General features: G+C 36.9%; 1 protein-coding gene across 3 annotated transcripts in view; it reads right to left on the bottom strand.

The window, feature by feature from the left end:
* The window catches only part of LOC136855625 (zinc finger protein 385D-like), a 1,128,591-nt gene extending 1,108,522 nt beyond the window's left edge, over positions 1-20,069 (bottom strand). For 2 of the 3 annotated variants that reach the window (XM_067132760.1, XM_067132764.1), the window contains exon 1: positions 19,907-20,069. The gene's annotated coding sequence lies outside the window, so the exon portion shown is untranslated. The remainder of the gene's footprint in view (positions 1-19,906) is intronic. The other variant, XM_067132759.1, reaches the window with a different exon arrangement.
* Between the last annotated feature and the right edge of the window lie 7,222 nt (positions 20,070-27,291).

Below are 27,291 nucleotides of genomic sequence, written 5' to 3'. Positions count from 1 at the left end.
CAGCACACTGATAGACCCTACGCACAATGCACGACTAGTCTCTATCTTCCAGTCATTCTGGAACCTTCTCAATATTAATTCTTCATTTAACACCCGCCCCTTCTCCCCATTTAACCAGCAATTACTTCATCTCTTACTTCTGCTTACCTCCAGTACTTCAGGATCACAAACTATTTGCAACAACTTCCGATCTTATAGAGACTTACAAAACACAGTGATCCACCTTTTCCCCTACAGTATACTAACAGCTTTGCCACATTCTAGTTTTACCCCAACACTTCTCACCTTTTCAGCGTTCTTACTTCATAAGTATTATGCAAACATTTTATCCCAGCATCTTTCACCATTTGCTTCCTTTGTATCTCTATTCTTCTCTCCCAAAACTTTTGCAGAGACCCTGATATTTTCTTGTTTCACCTATTCTCTGGCTTACCTCTTTTCTCACCCTGCAGTTTTATGTTGCATTTAGACCTAACTCACTTTAGAAATCAACGACCTCTGCTCTTTCTTTATCCATCCCAAAATTCAGTGCTCCATCTCCCTAGCTTATACTCGCCTTCATAACCATACTCTTTCTAACATTCAACTTCAAAATTTATCTACTTTTGACTACCATGAATTAACACTGTATCATCTTTCAACTCAGCCAGTCTACAACAAAATTTTACCAGTTCTTGCCCTTCCTTCTCAAATGTTTCATTCAGCTGTTCCACAACTTACATGCCTAAAATTTCGATGCTTTCCAATATCAAATCCGCTATCTGTGTCATTTTCTCATTCAAAACCCAACCATATACTCTCCCACAAATACTAACTGATACTACGTCCTTTTAATTCTTGCAATCACCTCTATACCTTTTCCCTCATACAAAAAGAAGATTATTATTCAAACCCATCCCTCGGGAACCTTTCCCATAATCAGACATACTTTATTCACCCTGGTCAGCTACTCATTACACTATTACTACTATACTGTATCACCTATTGGCCCACTCCCATTTTTTTCAGTCTTTAAGTTTCCCGCTTCGCGTACTAAATCATTCCTTTCACAAACATTATTTAATTTACAGTAAACCCTTACACCCTTGCTTCAGTCAAATCTGTTTCTCCTCTATCCGCAACATTTAGCAACTTCTCAAAATATTTATTCCATTGACACAGGACTAAAGTAGCTTCAAAGAGTAGCTCCGGTTTTTATTCCAAGGACCATTTGTTCATTATCCTTTCTTTGCATTAGCTTCCCTCCCACACAACTTTTCTCCTTAGAGCTCCTGATGAGATCAGCACTAGAACTTTTATACCTTGCTTTTGTACCTCCTTCCTATGTGCTTATCCACAAATACTCATTGTTGACTGAGTGACTTCTGCTTCCAGTTTTGCATGCTCCTCAAAAAACCTCTCCACGTCTGCGTCTTTAACCTTAGATCATTCTCCATCCATCATTACCTTGAGTGATATTCTCATTTTTTTTTTATCAAACTCATTTTTCCCACTTGCTTTTTTCCTCTACATTTTGAAGCCTTCTTATCCCAATATAATTACTTTCCGGTTTTGCTTTTACTTCTACAAGATAATGGTCACTTTCAATCAGTCCTCTTATCAACATTGCATTCATCAACGTGTCCTCCATTTACTCTGTATTACAACATAATCTAACAACCTCTTATTGTTAATCATTTTCCCTTTCCCAAATATAATGTGAAATAGCCATCTTTGGAAAATACATTTTCCAACAGTCGTGCACCTTTCAGCAACCAATAATATATGACTGTATGACTAACTCGTTACCTCTAGGCATTCCATACCTACGAAGTAAATAACCTTTTCTTAATAACCAGCCTTTACAAGCAGCCATTCGTCCTGCACAACAGCCCTTTCTACTTCCCAGCACCTAAAGATAAAGGCTCAAAACGTTCTCTTTTACTCAGTTGCTCACAGAACCTTTTGCAATTACCATAACAATTTTTCTCTTCTGTCACACTCATTAATACTTGAACAGACCTTATACTGACAGTACTACTATTTTAAGCAACCCCAGAGCCTTCAGAACACATCAGGAGCAATCTTCTCTCTTATTATATTCCTGATCACTCTGTCCTTTCACTTTGGTTTTTCTTAGGGCCGAAGCATCCAACATTTTCTTCTTCTACTTCAGTACTTCATATATAATTTCTTTTCCTTTTCTTCTATCCCCTAATACACAGTACTGTAGGTGCTGCTCGCCCCATGTCACCTACCATTTTGTGTTTTTCGTTCCATGATGAATAGTGAAAATGATTTTGTTCTATTTTTCGGCATCCTACACGAGTGAACAACAAAGTTAAATCTTTTTTGGCTTCAATGGGAGAGATTTGCTTGCAAATTAAGGGACATTTCCCTCTACTAAAAAGTCAGAACCCTCCAATATTGTGTATATATATACTGTACATATATATATAGTATATATATAATATTTATACATATATATATATATATATATATATATATATATATATATATGTGTATGTGTGTGTATATGTGTGTGTGCGACTGTAATAACCACAGTGCCCTATATATATACAGTATATATATATATATATATATATATATATATATATATATATATATATATATATATATATATATATATATATATATATATATATGTGTGTGTGTGTGTGTGTGTGTGTGTGTGTGGGTGGATGTGCGTGTGCAATTGTAATAATCACAATGCCCTCTTAACTTCTGGAATTCTTCATACTTTTGGACACGCTTATCACTAGAAAGCCTTGAATAAAATGCAACGTCATTACAATTACATATGAATCTGGTAAAAATTGACCAGTTGATTATATATATATATATATATATATATATATATATATATATATATATATATATATATATATATATATATATATATATATATATATATATATATATATATATATATATATATATATATACTTCTCCATACAGTCGATTTAACGCTAGGAACATAATCACTGCTTAGGTCAACAAAACCGCAACAGTCTTTCTCGGAACATGTCAAGGGCGCTTCGGCTCGTTCGGGAATCGATCCCTGGCCCTCTTGTTAGCAAGGTAAGTATTTTAACCTTTCTAATGGGAATTTACATAACCGTCCTTCAGCCAAGAACCGAACGGCACTTCATTAACGTGGACTCTGAACTTTGGCTCATCAAAGTTACCAGCTTGTATTGCATGTAATGCCTAGGTGTTTTAGTTTTTTTTAAAAGAAACTATCTGCCCGTCCGCACTTCGTCTGTCCGCCTCAGACCTTAAAAACTACTGAGGATAGAAGGCTGCAAATTGGTATGTTGATCATCCACCCTCCAATCATCAAATACCAAATTGCAGCCCTCTAGCCTAGGTAGTTTTTATTTTATTTAAGGCTAAAGTTACCTATGATCGTGCGTATGGCTCCGCTAAAGGTGCCACAACACAGACCACCACCGGGTCGTGCCTGAAAGTTTCATGGGCCGCGGCTGAGAGTTTCACAGGGCGTGGATGAGAGTTTCATACAGCAATATACGCTGTACAGAAAACTCGATTGCGCAGAAGAAACTTCGGCTCAATTTTTTACTTGTTTCTTTTTACTCTAGAAATGAACTCACGTTTAATAGTAAAATAACTTGTGGAGGCGTCCCTTTAGAAGATAGAAAATTCGACGCATATACACCCACTGAGAGAGAAAGCAATGGAGGAATAAAACGGCCTGCAACACTTAGAAGATGTAGTGTTCATGATTTTGTAGTATGGCTCGTAGAGTAAAAAAAAAAAAACTCCTAAAAACGTAAAAGCTATAGTCTGCAATTACTCAGGTACCGGGGAGATATTGATTTCAATGAATACGATCGCAACCCCGAGAAGCAATACCCTAACTGGATATTAACAAAAATACGCCTCTCGATTCCCTAATTAACTGGATAACAGCTCTTTTCACTTCGCGGCAAACTATGTTTTAAAACACATCCATGTTTCCATTATGATATGTACTTCGTGTACTCTGAACAGCTCGTGTCTTCTCTCTCTCTCTCTCTCTCTCTCTCTCTCTCTCTCTCTCTCTCTCTCTCTCTCTCTCTCTCTCTCTCTCTCCACCAGATTCAGAACAATAATACGTCCAGCAATTTTGCTCTCACCCGCCCCGGGTTCTGAATTATTTTTCAATTCTTTAAGAGGCTTTTGTTGTAAGTCTTTCTTGATTAACGACATTGCTCCACCTGCTCCATAACTCGAGCCTCTCTTGTCGACTGAGAAAGAGAGAAGGAAATAAGTACAGGGAATGGATATGAGGGAGAAAAAATACATATGTATATGTATATATACATTATATATATATATATATATGTATACAGTATATATATGTACATATATGTATATATATACAGTACTGTGTGTGTATATATATATATATATATATATATATATATATATATATGTGTGTGTGTGTGTGTGTGTGTGTGTGTGTGTATACAAATATATAAACATATATATATATATATATATATATATATATATATATATATATATATATATATATATATATATATATATATATATATATATATATATAATATATATATATATATATATATATGGAGAGAGAGAGAGAGAGAGAGAGAGAGAGAGAGAGAGAGAGAGAGAGAGAGAGAATATATGTCAGCGATGTTACATTCAAAACTGAGCCAAAAAAAAAATGGCTTCATCCTTGACCTAGAGTGAAATGCGAAAATTGATTATTTGATCAACAATACTATTATCAAAAAACAGCACCAGCACAGAAAGAAATATAACGCTATAGTACCCATCAGGAACCAGCTAATCGAAAAGTAAGAAAGATCTTCCCTACGGAATGAACAGTGTAGTAATCCAAGAATGGAAGGGAAAACAACGGATCATATTGCAGTCTCAGTCACCTAGGGGTGTCGTAAAATTATGGCAATACTCGTACACAACGTGAAGCTGGTATTGCCAGAGTACGTTTTCTGGCATCCTTTTGCATCTTACCTCCAACTTTACGCAAAGTAGTCAATATTTTGGGGCAAAGTCTGAATCGCAGTTTTTAAGGAAGTGCTGGCATGACCTTAACGAACATGCATGATGTCAATTTTACAGAGAAATGAGTATTTGCGACGGCAGTCAATAATTGCACAAAAATATGCAAAAAAAAGTAAAAACGTGCCGAAGTTTCGTCGATGCAATCGAGCTTTCTATACAGCGTATAATGCTGTATGAAACCCTCAGCCACGGCCCATGAAACTCTCAGCCGTGACCCATGAAACTTCCAGCCACGGCCCAGTGGTGGCCCATGTTGACATATATGCATTGCCAGACGCACGATCATAGCAACTTAAACTTTAAATAAAATTAAATCTACTTAGGCTAGAGGCCTGCAATTTGGTACGTTTGATGATTGGAGGGTGGATGATCAACATACCAGTTTGCAGCCATCTAGCCTCAGTAGTTTTTAAGATCCGAAGGCGGACAGAAAAAGTGCTGACGGACAGACAATAGCCATCTCAGTAGTTTCTTTTACAGAAAACTAAAAATGCTGCTTGGGTCTGTAACAGGTGGACAGCAAGACACTTTGAAAAGTGAAAAAAGAATTCGAGTGACGATTTTCTTATAGTTAATGGTCCTACGTCTAATCAGACGAACACTCTGAAGCAAATCCTCCCTTTCTAATCATTTATTGATTGTAAGTTATCTGACGTCATACCTACCAAATCCTTTCACAGAGTTTTGCGCCTGTGGCGATATTTCAGTTAAATGGGTCATCACAAGTGCCACGGTTAGTTTGTTTACGCCACGTTGTGAGCAAATAGCCAGTACTCTCAGACTTTGACCTGTGCCGTAGCCTCCGTACGACAGCCTTCCATAATTTTGGTTTGAGTTCACTTACTTGAGGTTACACTCAGGCACGCTTTCCTTTTTTATCTATTTATCTTCGGATAATAGCTAAGATTTAATTGTCACAAATGATTACTTATGTGTATTTAGTTTTCTTGACTCTGTTCTTTGTATCTCGCAAACATGTAGCCTATTAGTGGAGGCTTGCTAAGCCGGATGATAACCTTTTGGCTCGTATTAAAAGATGAAGTTTTTGATTTGTTTCAAATAATGATTGTGTTGATGGTTTTGATACTGTGGATTCAAATAAAGCATTGGTAAGGATAAACCAGCATTTTCTTGATATGGCCCCACACCAGTAAGGATATTTGAATTTTCAAAACAATATACAACAAAGATGTATGCAAAATCAAAGTAAACAGTCATTACTTGGCTGCTTTGAATATAAGTTTTGTTAGAAAACACCGATTCCTATTTCAGGAAAATTGCCCTATTTATCAAATTCCTGGCGAGTACAAGGCTTGGCACTACTTGTGAGTTTTGGCGGAAATAATTGGTGTCGATTCTGATCATTTTCTATCAGTTCGATGGAACAGGAGCGTACGAGAACTCGCAAACCTGCGCAAAAAATAAGTAATTTAAGTGCCGGCAAGATCTTTCCTTCTTAAAAGTTCCATTTCTGTCTCCCCTAAATGTGACTACTTTTAACAGCCACAAGGCCAACCTCTAGAAAAATTTTCCTAAAAATCCTGACGTGATTTTAAGTGTCACCAAGCTAACAGACAACTGAACAGACAAACAGAATAAAAAAATGACCTTCCTGTCAAAGGAACTAAATCCGAATATCTAGTTAATATATATATATATATATATATATATATATATATATATATATATATATATATATATATATATATATATATATATATATATATATATATATTATTTATATATATATATATTATATATATATATATATATATATATATATAATGTATATGTGTTCGAAAAGAACAACCACTACCCACTCTCTCTCTCTCTCTCTCTCTCTCTCTCTCTCTCTCTCTCTCTCTCTCTCTCTCTCTCCTTACCGACCATCCCTTTTGCAGTTGGAGGCAGCCGTGCTGCTAAATGTTTGGAAATTGGCTGGTACCTCGGCAGCTCCCAAGATACTATAGATATGGATTTTCCTTTTGGCTGTGGCCCAAAGAGAACAACTTTGGAAAGCAATAAAGATGAATGGAGCATTACACCGGCTGTAGAGATCATGTACTCCAAAGGCGCAGACACCTTTATATATATATATATATATATATATATATATATATATATATATATATATATATATATATATATATATATATATATATATATATATATATATAATATATATATATATATATATGTATATATATAGACTATGAAATTTATGCCACTATACACGAGTCTTATTGATGAAACTGGTCAGGATTTAATCCCGTGTTTCATACTCCCTGTGGTATACTTGCATGTATACATCACGTGTTCTGGTGATTTAAAAGTTAAGTATACCTTAGTTTAACCACACCACTGAGCTGATTAACAGCTCCCCTAGGGCTGGCCCGAAGGATTAGACTTATTTAACGTGGCTAAGAACCAACTGGTTACTTAGCAACGGGACCTACAGCTTATTGTGGAATCCGAACCACATTATAGAGAGAAATTAATTTCTATCACCAGAAATAAATTCCTCTAACTCTTCACTAGCCGGCCAGAGACTCTAACTTGGGCCTAGCGAGTGCTAGCCCACAACTCACCGACTCGCCTAACGAAGAGCTTCTGATGATTTAAATATATATATATATATATATATATATATATATATATATATATATATATATATATATATATATATATATATATATATATATATATATATATATATATATATATATATATATATAGATATATAAATATATATATATGCTTTAAATCACCAGAACACGTGATGTATACATGCAGGTATACCACAGGGAGTATGAAACGCAGGGATTAAATCCTGACCAGTTTCATCAATAAGGCTCGTGTATAGTGACATAAATTTCCACTGTCTATATATAGATATATATATATATATGTACTGTATATATATATATATATATATATATATATATATATATATATATATATATATATATATATATACTATACCATTGAACATACGCGGTTGACAAAGTATACGTCACCTCGGACGGATGAGGTTAGGTATCCGCCTTCTCCTTCTCCTCCTGTCAGTGTTATTGTTTTGTTATGTTCGTTGGTACAGTCACTCTACCATATCTAATGCAAATACTGGTACTGCGTATCAGTCCTCTTGACAAAGACAACACGTAAAAAATGAGCCGCAATCGAATTTTCTGTACAGCGTATAATCAAGGCCACCGAAAATGGATCTATATTTCGGTGGTCTCGGTATAATACTGTATGAGCCGCAGCCCATTAAACTTTCACCCGCAGACTGGTGGTGGCCTGTCCTATATGGTTGCCAGACGCATGATTGTGGCTAACTTTAACCTTAAATAAAATAAAAACTACTAAGGCTAGAGGGCCGCAGTTTGGTATGTTTGATGATTGGAGTTGGATGGTCAACATACCAATATGCAGCCCTCTAGCCTCAGTGGTTTTTAAGATCTGAGGGCGGACAGAAGAAGTGCGGACAGAAAAAGCGCGGACGGAAAAAGTGCAGACGGACAGACAAAGCCAGCACAATAGTTTTCTTTTACAGAAAACTAAAAATGGTTAGGAGGGGCAGTGTCCTAGTTCAATGACACTACAAATGTAAATGGAAATTGAAAAATTGTGATTATATGCATGTACTGTTTGGTCCAGAAATGCAAAAGAGTGAGTATGAAAGCGTGACTTTGTTGGCTGATTTAAATGCAATGGTGAGTGATGAGTAAGAATGTGTAGTGGTTAGGTTGGGGGTCCTCGGCGAATATGTTTGAGGAGTCTCTTTGTTAGGCTAAGTGTTAATGCAAGGGAGAAGGGAGATAAATTATTTGCTGTACAGATGAGAAGAGTAGTTGCTGGAGTTATATTTAATCATCCCCTGATTGAAACACAATATGAAAAAGAACTGAATTTTAGTTGAAAAGGAAGGGTTCACATTGCGGTTATGGATATAATCAAGACGCGTGAGTTTGTCAGGAAAGAAAACAAAATGGTATAGCCTATAGCGAGGCAATGGATGAAAAATGGTCAAGAGGAAGAAGTACCTACATATGTAAAATTCATTGACGGGTTATTGACTAAGAAGGGAATATTTATGGGTACAGGGACATAAGGAGAAAAAATAAAATCAGTGCATTGAAGGATAATGAAATGGCAGGGTTATGATTGCATTTGATATGCTGTAGTGTAGAGTTAATAAAATAATTAGGATAAGTTAAAAGGTTCCACAGGGATGGATGAGAGGAATTTTTGTTCCTTTGTATGAAGGGAGAGACTGCAGGAAGAAGAGTGATCAACATTACCTTGAATATCTCAGGTGTGTGACAGGGTTTTGACTGAGATAGTAAGACATAACACAAGGGGTGATGCTGGAACAGCATTCTTAGTTTAGAGAAGAGAATGTGTGGATCAAGTGTTTGTTGTGAAATGGTAGTGTAAGAGGTTTAACAGCACAGGGAAGAAAAGTTGTATGTGGCATATACAGTACTGTCCTGAGAAACGCAAGGATCCATCCAAGAAAATTAGGTGAGTATTGTAGTGGGCTTAGAGGGAGGGGAAGTCGATGTGCCGCTCAGGTCTCAGGTGTAGGATCTTGAAACGCTCAACATTGTTCATCCTGTAATGTGAGCGGAAAGTTAATGGATGAATATGCTAATGAGTGTTGGCCTGCTTTCCTCTGTCGGAACCACACTACGGGAAACAGCTTATTGAGAGGTCATGATATTAGTCCCACTCGCAAAATAACCTGGATTCCTTTTCTGGGAGGGGGGAGGAGGCTTTCGTCGCTTTCCATTAAAGCCCATTGTGCTTCCTTGACCCTAGCCATAACTTAAGTGCCTGGAACTTAATCAACTGTGGTATGTTGCAGTGAGGCTTGAGAAGAACACACGGCTAGCAACCTCATCCAGAATACTTGCTGAGAATTGGAAAGGTAAGACCTCTCGGAGCCACCACGTCATATATATATACTGTATGTGTGTGTGTGTGTGTGTGTGAGTGAGTGAGTATTAATATCTCTTAGCCTAAGATATCACCCTTGAAATGTTAAATTCTAGGACACGTGCCTAAACCAACTTACAGGTGGAGTTTGAAGATTATATTTTTATCTATTTTCCACGGAGTAATGCCCAGAGCGCTGTTGAATATTCATTGCCGTTTAGCAAATAGAGCACCTGACCATTTCATTAACGAAACTCCATTATGACCCTGAAGCATTTTATGCTGATTGCCACAACTACGTTTTTCACATTCCATTTCTTTTGCGCAACTTTTTTTTATCGTTGTGATAAGTCCATTTAAGCCGAAATATCTAAGGGAGAGCTGTCAATGTTGTTTCGTTTATAATTTATTTCTTTCACTACTCAAGATTGCATAGAAAAGTAAGATATATATATATATATATATATATATATATATATATATATATATATATATATATATATATATATATATATATATGTGTGTGTGTGTGTGTACAGAGAGAGAGAGAGAGAGAGAGAGAGAGAGAGAGAGAGAGAGAGGCTTAGGGAAGTTAAAGGCAAAACATTTCAACCAGTTTTTTCACCGGTGAACCATGAATAAAAAAATCTTTCAGTACTGAGAGAGAGAGAGAGAGAGAGAGAGAGAGAGAGAGAGAGAGAGAGAGAGAGAGAGGCTCAGGGAAGTTAAAGGCAAAACATTTCAGCTATTTTTTTCACCGGTGAACCATGAATAAAGAAAAAATCTTTCAGTACTGAGAGAGAGAGAGAGAGAGTTTCCGTGAGTCGGTGTATGCGTGTGCGTCTGTATGTGTAGATGTGCAATAATGACATACTGTACCGCTCCCAAAAAATATACGTCAAAGACTCGTTATAACACTTGCTTACGAAGACATTTTGCAGACTTCCAACCCAACCCAGTCCCTCAGGAGCAACCCGCCTCCCGCTAAGTTCCCCAACGAAGAGGACCCCCGAGGCAGATCTGGAATTCTTAACTTTGGGCCGCATCGTCGTGTTGTCTCTCGAAGAGAGCCGGGGGAACTCTACACGCTCTGGCACACGTGAAGCAGAAGTAGTTTGGTGGGCAAAAGGGATGAGTGGGGAGGGGAAATAAATTTCTTTGGCAAACTACCTCGGTAAAAGTGAGTTCACTTTAAAAATCTGGCTGACTGACAGACTGAATCTCACTGACTTGGCTGGGCCTCGCAGACAAATTTACTTTGACAGACTAAGCTTTCAAGTCTCACAGACAGACTGAGCCTGAAAGTATCAGTAAAGATATAATTACAGAATCAAACTCTGAGAAAATCAGACTTTTGACAAACAAAAATTTCGCCATTTTTTTTTAGATACTAACCACATTTAGAAATAAAATAGAATTTTACCTGCCTAAACTTTTTGCTTAACGGTTCATTTGTATTCCTTGGCAAAAAAGGAATTATGATGCTAGAATTTGCACTGTATTATGTTCTGAATTAATTACACGCCACAAGGTTAAGCGCTCACTTTCGCTGTGTGTATCCATCTATGATTTCCTCCGTCAGTAACAATGATGGTCCATGGGCACAGAACTCTACGTTTAGACTTCCCATCGCCCAGTGTCAGCCTCTCTCACCACTGGCCCTCTCTACGAGCATGTAAAATGTAGGTACTTTGGCCTGAGCCAGGGTCGGTTGCCGACTCGATCATTTTATATGCTCGTCAGTTTTGGCGGGGGATCAGAAATTGTTGTCCCGACCCTCTCACATATCACCATTATCTTAGGTAATAAGATGAGCAAAAAGAGAGTGATGATGATGATGATGATGATATTCAAGATACAAAACCGTTCATTTTGACAGGAAAACAGAAGTTCGAGCAGACGCAGACGGCGTCCTCAGAGTACAGTAACTGCGAATCAGACAATTGAGCAATGAAAATACATGATTGCGAACAGAGCGCAAACAAACAATGCAAAGGTAAAAAATTTCGAATTGTGAACGAACATTGTTGGTATAAAAGTGACCATTCAACAGATAATAAAAACTGAAGCGCTGGCGGCAGAGTTTTAATTTTTAATCACAAAGGACCGACTAACTGATGTTTACTGAACTCCGGCGTCTGGTAAGAACTCATCATTTTTGGCTTAAATTTGCTTGAATAAAATGTGAATGAAGGATTGCAAAGTAAAACAGGAAACGTAAAATTTGGCTGATTTAGGCAAAAGTTTTCTAAAGAAAATGGAGAGAGAGAGAGAGAGAGAGAGAGAGAGAGAGAGAGAGAGAGAGAGAGAGAGAGAGAGAGATTGTCTGTCAACCATTTCTGCCAGACATTGACATTGTTAAACAATAGCTATTGAAGTTCTGAAGAGGAAAATTAATTTTCCAAATTTCCGTGTTTAACTTTTTGCATTTGAATGCAAATTCAAAAAAATCGTGGAAAATGGGTCTCAGGTTGCGTTCATTAAGTTCGTTTTTCTATCCGAAAATATTTCCTTGCATCCAACAATCCAGGTTTTCCATGTTTTTCCCTTTTCTCGAAACCTTTGAACGTCAGATATCAATCAGACCTTAGTAAAACGGGACGTTGAGAAATGCAGATCCAACAGCCTATTATTTCAAGTCACTGATGGGTTTAATGTTTCCACAGCCTAAATTTAACACTCGAGCCCAACGTGAATCAATGAATTACCCTTGTTCGTTCAAGAATAAGATGGTGCATGACCTGGAATGAATGTTCTTTTCTACTGTCCTCATGAGTTAGGCTGATTTTATAAATCTTGGGTGTGGACTTGAGCCTAATTCCTTGACTTAATTGTAACTGATATACCGTTAACTTGAAAGAATGATTAAATCATTATCTCTCTCTCCACAGAGCGTCAATAACATGGAGTGACGATCTCCCTGCCGAGTGTGTGACCTCGGGCGGCCATATTGAAAGTCCTGGTCCGGTTCATAGTACTATGCTGTAGAGACGAAGCACTACAGCAGCTTTGCTTTTTTAGTTTTCTGAAAAGAAAAACTATCGTGCCGGCTTTGTCTATGTGTCCGCACTTTATTCTGTCCGCCCTCAGATCTTAAAAACTACTTAGGCTAGAAGACTGCAAATTGGTATGATCATCCACCATCCAATCATCAAACACACATTATGGTTAAATTTAGCCATAATCGTGCTTCTGGCAATGCTATAGGATAGGCCACCACCAGGCTGTGGTAAAAGTTTCATAGACCGGGCTCATAGAGCATTTACCAAGACCACCGAAAGATAGATATATTTCCGGTGGCCTTAATAATACACTGTACAGAAAGCTCAATTGTGCCAAAGAAACTTCGGCGCATTTTTTACTTGTTTTTCCTCTTGTTTAATTATTATTAAATACATTAATTTTATGGGTAAACTGACCACCACTGTAAAATATATTTCGAAATATTTCTATTCTGAAGTTTACTGTAGTTGAAGTAAAGAATTTTGCAATCTAACTGTATAGTGTCAAATATTTGTAAACAGAACCGACGATAGAAAAAGCTAGCAGTCATTTCTTTCCGTTCTAAGGCTTTGGCTTTGGAACGACAATGAGAAAGAATAGTTAAGTAAGGAACGCCATAAAGTAATTTTCACTTATTTGGAATAATTACAGGCCTATAGTAAAATCCATCACTCTTTGCAGCTAAGCCACACCCACTGCTTACGTCACGACCATTCCTTGAAGCTGACTGGTTGGAAATGGTTTCGAAAAGTTGGTTAATCCATGGTTCTTTTCATCTTCATTAACTTAGAAATGGTTGTTTTACCGAACTAAAATAAGTTCTGCTGATTATCAAAAGGAAACGTTATATTATCCCCTGAAATAAAATCAAAATACACATCCCCCTAAAAATGGTAAAAAAAAAAAAAAAAGGAAAATATGAATGAAGTCATGAGTGTTCTACGACGTTGAAATGTTGTTTTTCGTAAATGAGGTTCACCTGACCCCGGAGGTGACACAGGGAATGTCAGCATTCGAATCAGTGCACTTGAATCACAAGATAATGATAATTACCATCTGATATTGTCAAGCGTGTTCACCATTTTAAATTTAAACACAGGCTGTCTCAGAGGTATGCAGACTGGTATTTCATATTGATTTTAGGAAATTGGACTGCATTTTAATAGTCATAAAATCGATTTCATTGCAATCGTTTACACATTCGGTGGGATGACAAGCAGTGACTGCACTCTACAAAACCAGAATATGCCTGTTTAACTTACAGTTACAGTATGATAGGCAATACGAGTCACTCTGGATATAATTTGCTGAGAATTTTCTTCAAGGAAATTATCTCCTTTCGAAATAACAGGATCATAAAAAATGACGTAGACCTATAATATCCTGTCTTTTTGTCGGTTTACGCAGCTTATGACGTTTGGATTATAAGCCTATCTTATATTCAGCAGTATTATTGCAGTTCTTGTTGTAGTTATTCTTTTTTTGTTGCTGCTGTTATCGTGCTTGTAAAGTCTTCAAAAATTTTTCCTGTGGTAACCTAACACTGCAAAATAAACATACACCTATTCATAAAATACTCGCTACTATTGTTAATTTAAATTCAGTTATTTGTTTTAATTAAAAGTAATTGAGATCTGCAGTGGCGTCGCTGGGGGGAGAGGCATGGGAGCCCCTCCCCCCGTCAGATGTCTGGCCCTCAGCTGAAATTCCCCTTGTAGCTCAACTTTAACCCTTAGGTGGTCAAAAGCAGAATTATAGTTATAGGTTTTTAACACAAATGACTGTTTGTTCATGATATTTTGATCCAACTTAATGTTATCAACGTATTTATGAAGTGATTAAAACTATAGTTACAGTTTTGAATAAGTGCAATGCAATTTGCTACTGCTACTTAGAGTTAATTTCAAGGAAAGGAGATGAAGAAGAGGGATTGGGATAGGTTGAAAATTTGAAGAGATTTTGGAGGGTCATAAGTCTTTTGTGTTATTGATGATATGCACTATTTTGATATATTTACAAGAGAAGGATATTACTATACTATAGTTGAAAATTAACACTTGACAACAGAAATTAGGCTAGTGTTGTATATAAAAGGTTGTGGAAATTTACATTGCAACATTTGATACATTTGCACATGGTAAGAGTTGAAAATTAAATGAAAATTGAGCTTTACTAATACTATTATTTTCCTTCATTCACATGGCTATATACAGTACATTCTAGAATAGTGTATTTCACTAATTACAGAACTGGTACATTAGTTTTGTGCAATTTTCTTTGGTTCCCTCAACAAATATCTTCGCCCCACCTAGCGTCCCCCTCCCCAAACCCCCGCAATGATGGGATGCCAGCTACGCCACTGACCATCTCATACATAACTTTTACAGCTATCACTTATTTTTTCCTTATTTCGTTATGTATCTTATGATGCCTTCCTACCATAACCTTCATTTACATAGAAATGCAACCGCAGCCTCATCACAGTAATATAATTTGTTATCCCTTTTGTAAATATATATTTTCAACATAATTCGTTGAGAGCAGTCCGATAGTTGTAAGGCTGAGACAGCGCTATGATTGGTCTGTGTGCCATCGGCTACAGGCCAACAAATTTTACTTTCATTCTCTATGGTATAAGTGGCGTTACATTTACCACGGCCATCGACGCACGTACATATGTACAGTCACTCAATAATGTTTTGCAACATGTTCCAGAAGTTTTCGTTCACCTAACTAATTTGTTCTTTTGATATTTACAGGAAATGTAATTTTTTATTCGATTTTGGTTATTAATCATACGGTTAACAATATAAAAAGAATGGTGAGTGAAAAATTCATATTACGTAAAATGACGAAACATTTTGAAAAATTTCACTTTAGATGATTGGGCAAAGAGTCAAAGAAGAAACTATATTTCAATCCAGATAAAAGCTCATTGACTAATAAAATAATATTGAATAACCATCAATGAAGTTATATATAAATAAAGAAAGAAAGAATTCAACCATTATCGTTGTCAAAAACAAAAAGAAAAAATCTCATAACGTCGTATGTTATCGTGTGACTCCACATTCGGGCAGGAAAAGTTTAAACTGTCTCGTCACTAGCACCGATATGATGGGCAACAGACTAAGCGGCACCACAATCATTAGCTCCATAAGACTAATGTTTCTATCGTAGATATTGCTCGGCAGCTTAGCCAACCATGTATAGAGGGATGGATACAACAACAGAGAGAACGAGGGAACATGATAAATTCATTGTAAAACTGGAGGACAACCCCATTGTTGCAATCATCATCGGATGATCACTGAAGGAGCTCCGCCTAACTCCCCTGACAACCGATGTTGCCATTACGCCTCTGTCATTGCTGCTCAAACCATCCGTAACAGGCTACAAGAGACCAAGATATTATTTCATCATACTCCTGCCAAGAAACACTTCATATCAGCAAAACACAAAGAATAGAGGCTAGGGTTTGTGTTATAATATAATCCAGCTGCCGATGATTTCTGTACGAGTCATCTTTTGGATGAGGAGGAGACATTCTCCACTGATGAGCATGGTAGCCTTCTTCACTGCTGGCATCCGCATTAACTAAATTAATGTTGAACTTCTAGCTAATTTTAATTCTTTAGAAACTTAGATAATAAGAAATACAACAATAGGTGTTATATATTCAGTTAACCCTCAGAGGCATCAAAGTGATAGGCCTAAGTATTACCCATGATAACGGCGGCATTATATATATATATATATATATATATATATATATATATATATATATATATATATATATATATATATATATACATATATACTGTATGTAACTATGTATTACAAAATAGACGTGAAATCTGTTAGTCTAGTTCAGTATATTTTATATTAAGTTTCACTAGTCACACATAGGATTAGTATTCAAAAATTTAATCAATAATAATGTGAAGGAAATCTTTACAAAAGTCGTATTTGTTGATGTCAATAAGACTAATAGTTCAACTTGTAAGAGTCGTGGCCTATGTCAAGGAGATAAAACAACGATAGTGATGGCAGTTGGAGATGAAAATATTAAAACAATAACAGTGATGACCTCTGAAGTATTACAGTAACACCCTTTAATTAAGTAAAATATGACAACAGTAAGCAGTATCAGAAAAAGCCCTGTTTAAGGGAAACTGCAGGTAATTTCTCGGACCCAACACTAGTGTTCAGTCGTTTCATGCGCTTACAACTGAGTTGCCAAATAGCGCCAGATGTCGTTATTATCAGCTGTTGTCCGAAAAGTTTTGAAGCATGTTGCAAAACTTTTTTGAGTGATTGTACATGTATATGCATGTTTATATGTGTACATATCACCGTATACATGCATATACATTATATATCGTGGGGTCGGAGCTACTATATTAATTACAAGCTACTCTATTTCCAACAGATACGGGCAGGAAAACTATTTACAATAAGAAATTGACATAAAGGCCTATGCCCTGTCATTGCCTCAAAATATAAGAATTTGATATGTAGGCCTATGCCCTGTCATTGCCTCCAAGTATAAGAAATCGACGTGTAGGGCTATGCCCTGTCATTGCCTCAAAATATAAAAATTTTATGTGTAGGCCTATGCCCTGTCATTGCCTCAAAATATAAGAAATTGATGTGTAGGCCTATGCCCTGAAATTACCTCAAAATATAAGAATTTGATGTGTAAGTCTATACCCTGTCATTGCCTCAAAGTGTAAATTGACGTGTAGGCCTCTGCCCTGACATTCCCTCAAAATATACAAATTTGATGTGTACGTCTATTCCCTGTCATTACCTCAAAATATAAGAATTTGATGTGTAGGCCTATGCCCTGTCATTGCCTCAAAATATAAACTGATGTGTAGGCCTCTGCCTTGTCACTGCCTCAAAATATAAGAATTTTATGTTTAGGCCTATTCGCTGGCATTGCCTCAAAATATACGAAATTGATGTGTAGGCCTCTGCCCTGTCATTACCTCAAAGTATAAGAATTTGATGTGTAGGCCTATGGCCTGCCTTTGCCTCAAAATATAAGAAATTGACGTGTAGGCCTATGCCCTGTCATTGCCTCGAAATATAAGAATTTGATGTTTAGGCCTATTCCCTGTCATTACCTCAAAATATAAGAATTTGATGTGTAGGCCTATGCCCTGTCACTGCCTCAAAATATAAGAATTTGATGTGTAGGCCTATGCCCTGTCACTGCCTCAAAATATAAATTGACATGTAGGCCTATGCCCTGTCATTCTCAAAATATAAGAATTTGATGTTTAGGCCTATGCCCTGCCATTGCCTCAGAATATAAGAATTTGACGTGTAGGCCTAAGCCCTGTCATTGCCTCAAAATATAAGTTTGACTGTAGCCCTAATCTCGCAATATTAACAGTTGTCATGCAGGATCGATTATGTACGCCAACACTAGTTAGTTCTACCAAAAAAAAAAAAATCACCAAGATGCTTGTATATCCAGGTTAAGCATGATCAAAAGAAAAAAAAAGATGTACAGACAGAATGATCCAAGATATTCATAATGATATTATAGAACTCAATGCACCTTTTATCGGAGATATCAGTTGCAGACTTCACAAATTCCGGGAACTAAATCTATGGTGTCAACCTTCGTGCACGGACTTCAACATTACCGAACGGAGTCAAAATTTAAATTTTCATATGGACTGTTAAACAGTGTGACGTCATTCCCCTTTCGAGAGCTAGCCGGTCACTGGCGTGCAACGGGTGGGGCTTATGCTGCAAAGAGCGTTGGATTTTGCTAAAGCGCTTGTTAGATTGAGATTTTTTTTCTTTATGCTGTTACCATTCTTAAAGACTACTCTTTCCATAAAGAAATTATTTTTATATATTAGAAAACAATTTGTACTTAGAGAAAGGTTTAAATGATATATAGCACCTTACCAAATGAGTAATCTGAGGGCATAGGTCTAGCCTAGGCTACCAAATTTTATTAATTTAAGCCTAGGTTTGTTACACATAAAAATTTCGAGTATTTTTCACTTCGATTAGAATAACAGAAAGTCTTTTCTAGGATTTGGTTAAGTCGTCCTAAAATACTTTCACGGTAACATGTTTAAAAGACGAGACTTGTTGACAAAACCACTAACCTACAACATCTACTTACTATTAAAGCCTTTTCAATACCAGACTAACTCATTTTTATTTTATATGTCGTCGCATATATACGATCAATGAAGTTTCGATTTCAAGACCGAAGTCGCCATTACCCTTAAGTGCCACAATAATATGTTGAAAGTATGACATCTTGACACAGAAAGGGTTTGCTACAAATGAAAAAAACTGCTATTTTATGTTGAAAGTATGACATCTTGACACAGAAAGGACTTGTTACAAAAAAACAGCTATTTTAACTTAAAATAGATTAATAGTTGTTGCTTTCTACGTTTTGTTTACGTCGTCCTGAAACGCCCTCCACAAGTGTCATGTTTCCGAATTTCGTTGAGAAACCAAGAATGGTGGTATGCATTTTGTTACTCTCTAACACGGCCTTTGATGTCTAAAACTGGAAAAATGTTGGTTTAGCCTATATCATACAAGCCTAAATACGTAATGCAGATAATTCTTAATGACTGCCAAAATACAGCAGGTGTCCTCATGCATCAGTGTCATACCTATAGGCCTACGTACTACTAAGCATTTTCAACAACCATCAACATCGATCTTGCTTTATATCACGTGGCATGTACATATTAATGATATTCTGATACCAAAATTAAATTGCCACTACATTTACGTCCCACGATAATATGCTGAACATATGAGACATGTTAAGAGAAAAAGGGGATCTACTTCTACGACGACATCTGCCTAGCACGAAATTAAGGATAAATAAATTTGATTATGCTTCGTTTACCTGTGAAATGTTATCCCGTTTTCTCTTGGAGACTTGTTTTTCCTATTTTGGCAACTATCAGCCGTGCACTGTACCATTATTGCGATCAGGATAAAAAAAATCACAGTCGCACTAAGCCGCTGTTCAACTTGCGCGGTTACCAGATGTTTCAAGATGGCGGCATGGCAAGGCTCTGCAGCGCCGCCCTGGTGGAAGACCACCGAACTATGCAGCGCTAGATATTTACCCTCTCTCTCTCTCTCTCTCTCTCTCTCTCTCTCTCTCATAACCTTGATACTGTTACAGGCATGTAGTTAAATTAAGAACAAAACAGGAAGGAAACAACTTTCTCATGGTCTTACCATTGAAACCTGCAAGAAGATAAATGAAAACGCATTTCCCCCTGGTGTATCTGCTTGGTTAGTCCTACTAATTTATTGAAGGCACCTAGAGACTAGTAGTGGGCAAAAGGCTTGCAGCAAAATGTGTATCTCATGCTGAATCACACTAATATAATCCGTTGGTCCCCGTAATTAAATCATCTAAATATTTCCGAGAACTGACTAAAAGCGCAAACTTCAAATCTTCTTGACTTACTTCTGGAATGGAATGGAATGGAATATGAGATTTGGGCATAATAGAAATAACGAGTTTAAAATAACAATTCTAAAGATCAATGTTTAAAAAATGATAAAATCGAAGAGATTTATTTACTACTGGAATTAAAACTGACAAAAATAAGGTAAAAAAAGACATACCTATATAAAATTGTGAGATATTTTCATAAAAACCAGGGTCTTTAAACAAAATTCATAACAGGGCCAACTCCAATTTCAGTCATGGTTTTACCACCTAGATGGTACTTCCGCCTTTCATTAGCATACCTAGTGCAGTGAACCAGATTGTGCTCGGCTGCCAAAGGGCTATCACAGTGAATACACACTGGAGCACTACTACCATCAAAAAGAAAACTGCCAGTCAACAGTGACCAATCCTCGGCCTTGTTAGAATAACTTCAGTCCCACTGTCGCTCTGATAGGATGATTGCCAAAACCCTATTTGAGGTCTAATTGTCTTTAACATCAAAGATTTCCTCTTCTGAAAATTCATATAAATTTTGGTGGAAGATGACACCTTTGGCATAGCTAAAATTGCAGTGAGGCTTTACTTTTTTGATCTTACCTTCTGGGGTAATCCTCCAGTTGGATATCATGGCTGCCAGTTGTTGGGACAGAGTATTACGATAATATGATCATGCCCACCCTAATCATATTATTGGCAAACTGGACAGAATGCCGGGAGCCCTATCTCCAAAACCAGACCACCCCTGAAGTCCATGGTCCCCCTGCAGAATAGCTCTGCCCTTGAGCTATCAATCTCATATCTCTCTGATCGAAACGTTATCGGGTAGTTGATGATCCTACCACAGTTTCCACTACTGTATTTAGCTTGATATAAACCCAGTCCTAACTATGATACCTTTCCTATTCATCAGGTCCAATAAATTTTACCAAAAATGGGAAATTCCATATAAATTAACCCAAATTAATGTGATGTATATGGGACTCCTGGACTCTAATCCAGGAACAAATTCCAGGGGTTCAAGAGCCCACTACGTCTAAGGGGGACTACATCGAGGGTAGGGGGGGTTTATTTCTGGAGGTCCTACTTCTGCCCTCATCCAACCCATGAGGCATGTGTTGATTACAGTTTATAAATTCCTGATATAACTTTCTTTCCTATGTTATAACAGGTTTTTAAATTAATGTCTTGAATTTTCTTTTGAATGCCTCTATGTTTCAGCATCTTTTTAAACCTGGGTTCAATGCATGAAGTAGACTGCTCAAACATCCGTTTCCCATCTTGATTCCACTGCTCTAAATTCATTCAGGCTATTACATGCAATCAAACCTTCAGCGGCATATTGCTGTAGAGTGGCTAAATATTTCAGTCTTACTTGGTTAGCAGAGGATGGCCTAGAGCTCTCAAGGGAGAGCAAGAGTCAGAGTTTAAGTACCGTAAGTAACTTCTTTTTAGTGATACGGCATGGTCATATTAATTCCATTAATCACTAGGCACAAGCTAGGTCATCTACCAGTCGCCCTGAGAAGTCGTCAGTATAAAGAAAAGACACTATGTGCATCTGGAATGATGAGACTTTATTTTCAGAAACTGGCCTCTTTTGAAGCATGTGGACAGAAAACCAATGACAGGTAAGTGACTGAGCATAAGAGCAGAAAAATAGCAATAGGTAAGTGTGTGACTTTGGGGAAGTTTTGTGATTAGCTGTGCACCAAGGCTTTACAATTTTAGCAAGCAAAATTGATTATTCAATAACATTCTCACAATAGCTTAACATATCCATTATTATGTATTCAAGATCAAGTAACTGTATCATCACATAAACAATCCATACATAGTATGTATATGCAACACAGTATGTATAAATATCCTGTGTACAACTAACAGTAAAATAACACCAATGACCAGGCTAACCATAAAAGGTAAACAGTTGTATACAATGTAAGTGTGATACTATTGCACTGAGCAACAATGCCCTGTTCCAGTAGCACCTGGCTTTCTTATAAGTAACAAAGTCTGTTATGTAACAAACACCTTCTATTGTGGCTTAAAGGCTAACTGCAGTTCCACAGAGTTGCTAACCTAAACGAACCTGTAATTTACACTTTACTTTCAATTTTAAGAGATTTATTTAAAAATGCATCACATCTAAAGCATTAGCAGGGCACAAAAATTACAATGATGCAGCTGAAGACCACATAAGTTTGTTGATGTGGTGTTATATTTGCATTTTTTATGGGTCCAGTTTTCTAGTAAAGGCGAGTTGAAAAGTCTGCCACTCTCACTCACTAAAGTGAAACTAGTGCACTCTTTACACCAGGCCAGAGTAGTAATGACCACAAGTTTCAGCAAACTGTTGCATTTGTACATTAGGTAGTGTGTATTGTACCACAAGTCAGCCATATGTACTAACAGCTACTGAGTTAATAGTTACAGTCATTTACATATTACATACAGGAAATGATTATACCAAACAATGCTCATGCACCTCTCTGTCTCTTTTATATGCCTCTCAATACAACAATCTAGGAAAGTAATTTTAACCATTACAAAATTAGGCATCTACTTGAAGGCAGTATCTCATGGGCTTTAGTGTTGAGGAGGCAATGCATCTCCCAGTGCCTGCAAGTGAACCTGTGTCAGCACTCACATTATGGCATCAGGGATAACGAATAGGCTGAGTGAGGCATTTGACTCTGGGGAGGCTGATAAAGGCGGCGGGGTGTGACATCACAACAACAACGGCATCATCCTTGTGGGTGGAGCTTATGGAATGAGTGAAAGACTGATCGTCTGTTGTCTTGAATGTCAATCGTGTCAGGGTTCTCACGTTCTGTGTGGAGTGTACTTCAGCGCCGAGATGGCAACGCTTTCGGAAAATAGTGACAGCGTGGCTTTGCCGCAGCATTTCATTGATATGTATAAAGTCATGTAACAAAAATTACATGAGGGGAGATGAAAGAAATGCCGCGTATGAGAAACTTTAGAAATTTTCAGGGAAATGAAAAAACCTTGAGAATCTGCCACAGGTCCCAAGATAAAATTAAGGGGCAGGTGAGTGACTACCCTGTGGTAGAATGAAGGCAGCGATGCCTGCAATCTAGACACCTGCCCCCATTGCCCAGACGCACCAAAAGTTTATCTGAAAGGACCATTCCCTGACTTTGCCTATCATTGGGTGACATCCTTCTCCCATATTTAGAAGACATAATTTTGTTGTGCACCTCACAAAGTTAGAAAGGAAGGATGCTCCTGGACACCTCCTGTGACAGCAACAGATAAAATGAAATTGACTATGGTAAATACTGCTCTCAAAACTTGCCTTACCCTTATCTTCCACTCATCTGTTTATAGTTGTCTTTTCCTTCTAAACATTTTCATTTTTCATTTCAGCATTGAGTTTTCTTCAACTTTAACTTCTTTCACAATGATCAAACATAATAGATGGGTTTTTGATCTACACACTTGTATATAAAATCTCAGAAATATTGTGTGTTCACATCCATTAAAGTGTTTATTTGTTTTTGCTATTGCAGTTGGAAACTGTTTTGAATACTTAGAAAATTGTTTATACTTAGTCAAAATAAATTTCAATGCTTTAAATTTTATTTTCTTGTCATTGTGAGCTTGGCTACAATTACCTTATGTTAAAATTAACCATTCCATAATACTAAGAATGATAAAATTCACTATCTCTAGTAGTTCACTTAATCTGTCATTTATAATTAAATCTTGTCTATTGGCCAGTCACGATCAAGATTAATGCCATCTTGCCTGGGGAGTTGCAGTGTTAGTAAATACACAGAGATCGTAAAAACCATCACAATTAGGTTGACTATGAATGGATTTTCTGAATATGAATGTCACTGACACACCAACATCTCTGTCAATCTTAAATGGGTTAATATGCATAAGTAAAAAGCAAAACATAAGATGCACAGTGTAACTTGTTTTATTTTATTTTAAATATATTTTAGAAACTTTCACTAAATTCCAACTCAAAAGAGCTTGTATCAGGCATCACTGCTCCTAATTACTTGAAAGATCAGCCTCATTAATCCTTTCTCCACCTAGTGTCACTTCATCCCTTTGTGCATCCACTGTCCTCATCACTTCTGTTTTTCTTAGATTTATCTGCAGTCCCATCTCCAGATAGACATTACATTCTGTTAACCAAGTTATGTAAATCTTGTGGCATTTCCTTGATCAAACAGTATTATGCACATATTCTAAGTCCATCAAGTTTATGCCATTACTCCATTCTAAATTTTTTCCATCTCCGACTTTTTTCCTTATAAGATCTATGAGAAAGGCAATCAACAAAGGTGATATTAACATTCCCTAATAGTTTCTTACTGTTTACTATAAATTCACTTGACAAGACTCCATCAACATTAACTTTGCAGATACTTCAAACACAAAAAAGCGTCAGTTACCTTTACATATTTAACAGAAGTACCAAAAGGACACAAGATCTATTATAATATTGGTCTGTGGATGTTGTCAATTGTCTTTTAATAATCAACTAAACAATAAGAAGGAAATCTATATAATCCATAAAATATTGCACAATGTTCAACACCAATATTTTTTTTGTACAACTCTTGCCTTCAGCTCAAAACAAACATTTTTTTTTTTACAACCCTCCTGGTGACAAGCATACTGAATACAGGTAGTCCTCAAGTTATGATGTTTCGAGTTGCCATATTTCAATGTTATGATGGCGACACCAGTTATGATGTTTCGAGTTACGATGGCGATACCGATAGCGTGTGATTTTTGTCCACTTTAAACTGTTTAAAACGCAAAATTTGTGTAAGATCACCATGTCTTCCAACTGCCCAAGCGAGTCACCTGCTGGTGGTGTGATGAAGAAGAGGCACTCCATCACTTAATTTAAGACCAGAAAATAAAAAAGAATTAACAGCACAGTATTATATAGATTACAGTGTAGGCTTGGCTGCCTTCGAGCTACGATATTTTCGAGTAAAGGTGGGGTCATCGTAACTTATCCCCATTGTAACTAGAAGACTATCTGTAGTTCCATCACAACCAGACTGAGTGCCATGCCTCTGTAGTAGCCACATTCAGTCAGGCGACCTTTCTTGGAAACTTTGCCACGACTTCCAATTCCTAGTTATCAGATTTGGCTTCTTCATCTATATCCTACGAAACACTCTAGTTAATATACGAGATGTCTCCTCATTTTCAGCTAAAATAATTTCTGTAGTGAATCTGTCATTGTCCAGTGCTTCCCTTCTCCCAAATTTCTTTTATAATAATTCCTTCTCAGAATCCATTTCATTCATTCACTGGTGTACTCAGGTCTCCTTCAGATTATGGTTTATCACTCAAATCCATTATCAAGGCAGCATCCAAGGAAGATTCATGAGTTACATACACTGCAGGATAACTGGCTCCTTGTAGGCCACAGTTCCTAGCTGACTGCGGTCAATGACCACTGCATTGCCTATTAACCAAGGTCATCTGCCTTAATCCCATACATCATCTTGCTGCCAATGATCTCCAGTGCTCATCCATAGCAAGGTCATGATCTCAATTGTGGATCTAGTCTTTACCTCAAGAGGTATCAATCTGCAAGGCAGCAGGTACTTGTAGCGTGAGCTAAGGCTCAAATTCAGGTACTACCAGATGAGCAAGCTGAACCTGGTACTGTACTCTCTCTAGAGCAAGGATACAACTCCCTGAAGGTACTTTCTTTTACATACCTCAGTTGCTATCGTGTCATTTACCACTTCAAAAAGGGGCTTGAACACTTCATGTGAAGCTAGGTGAAACTTACATTCCTAAATCCTTGTTTTTTTTTTTTCCTCTTTAGCCATTACCAGAAAAAGTTATGGTTATATGGCCCACCAGACTTGACCTATTTAAACTCCACTTGCATTGTATCTGTAATTTCACAACACTTCATTATTATTATTACTGGTTTCATATATTACAATAACATCTTTCGCCACCTGTTCTGGAAATGGCAGTGTCATCTCAAGCCATTTTTCTGTTTGACAGTTTTGGGAGTACAGGTGTCTGCTACTCACTGCAAACAAAGCTTTCATCCTGTTATAATTTCTACTGACAAGACCTCCAGACTCTGATTAGGCTCACATGTTTTTGTTCTTTAGTGACAAGAGAAAGATAGAGAAACTGGACAGCTAGGTGGGAAGAATTCCTGTGAAATCATGAAAATTATAATACAGAACTACTTGATATCACATACATATTGGGTATCCAAAGCAGCTGTGATGGGATTGAAAAAATTCAAACACTGAGCACCAAAATTAACAAGAAAATGAGATCAGCAGAACAGAGGGTCACGTAATATAACAATGAAACGTGCATCACTGCCATCTTCAGGTAGATGCTCACAGTTATTTAATTAAAACTTGTACATACTGTTGAGAAGGATACAGTATATCCAAACCATCTTCATTACTCCCCTTCATTATCTCAACATATGCAAGTTCCATAATTTCTCACTCAAGCTTATCATTTGATTCCCATAATCTTAAATCTTTATTTCCACACTGACAAAATCTTAGATATAAAGTGGTATCTTGACATACGAGTTTAATTCGTTCCGTGACCGAGCTCATAACTCAATTTGCCTGTAGATCAAATTGAATTTCCCCTGTGAAATGAATGGAAATACTATAAATCCATTCCAGCCCCCCCAAAAAACACCAATTTCTTTAGTGTTTTTAATAAAAAAAAAATGTACTTTACAAACTGTAACAAACAATGTATAAAAAGTAATAATACATAATAAAAGTGAATGTACAGAAATAAAACTGGTTTTGTTACGTGCA

The sequence above is a fragment of the Macrobrachium rosenbergii genome, chromosome 32 (assembly GCF_040412425.1).
Source record: "Macrobrachium rosenbergii isolate ZJJX-2024 chromosome 32, ASM4041242v1, whole genome shotgun sequence".
Lineage (NCBI taxonomy): Eukaryota > Metazoa > Arthropoda > Malacostraca > Decapoda > Palaemonidae > Macrobrachium > Macrobrachium rosenbergii.
This window is presented reverse-complemented; position numbering and strand designations above follow the sequence as displayed.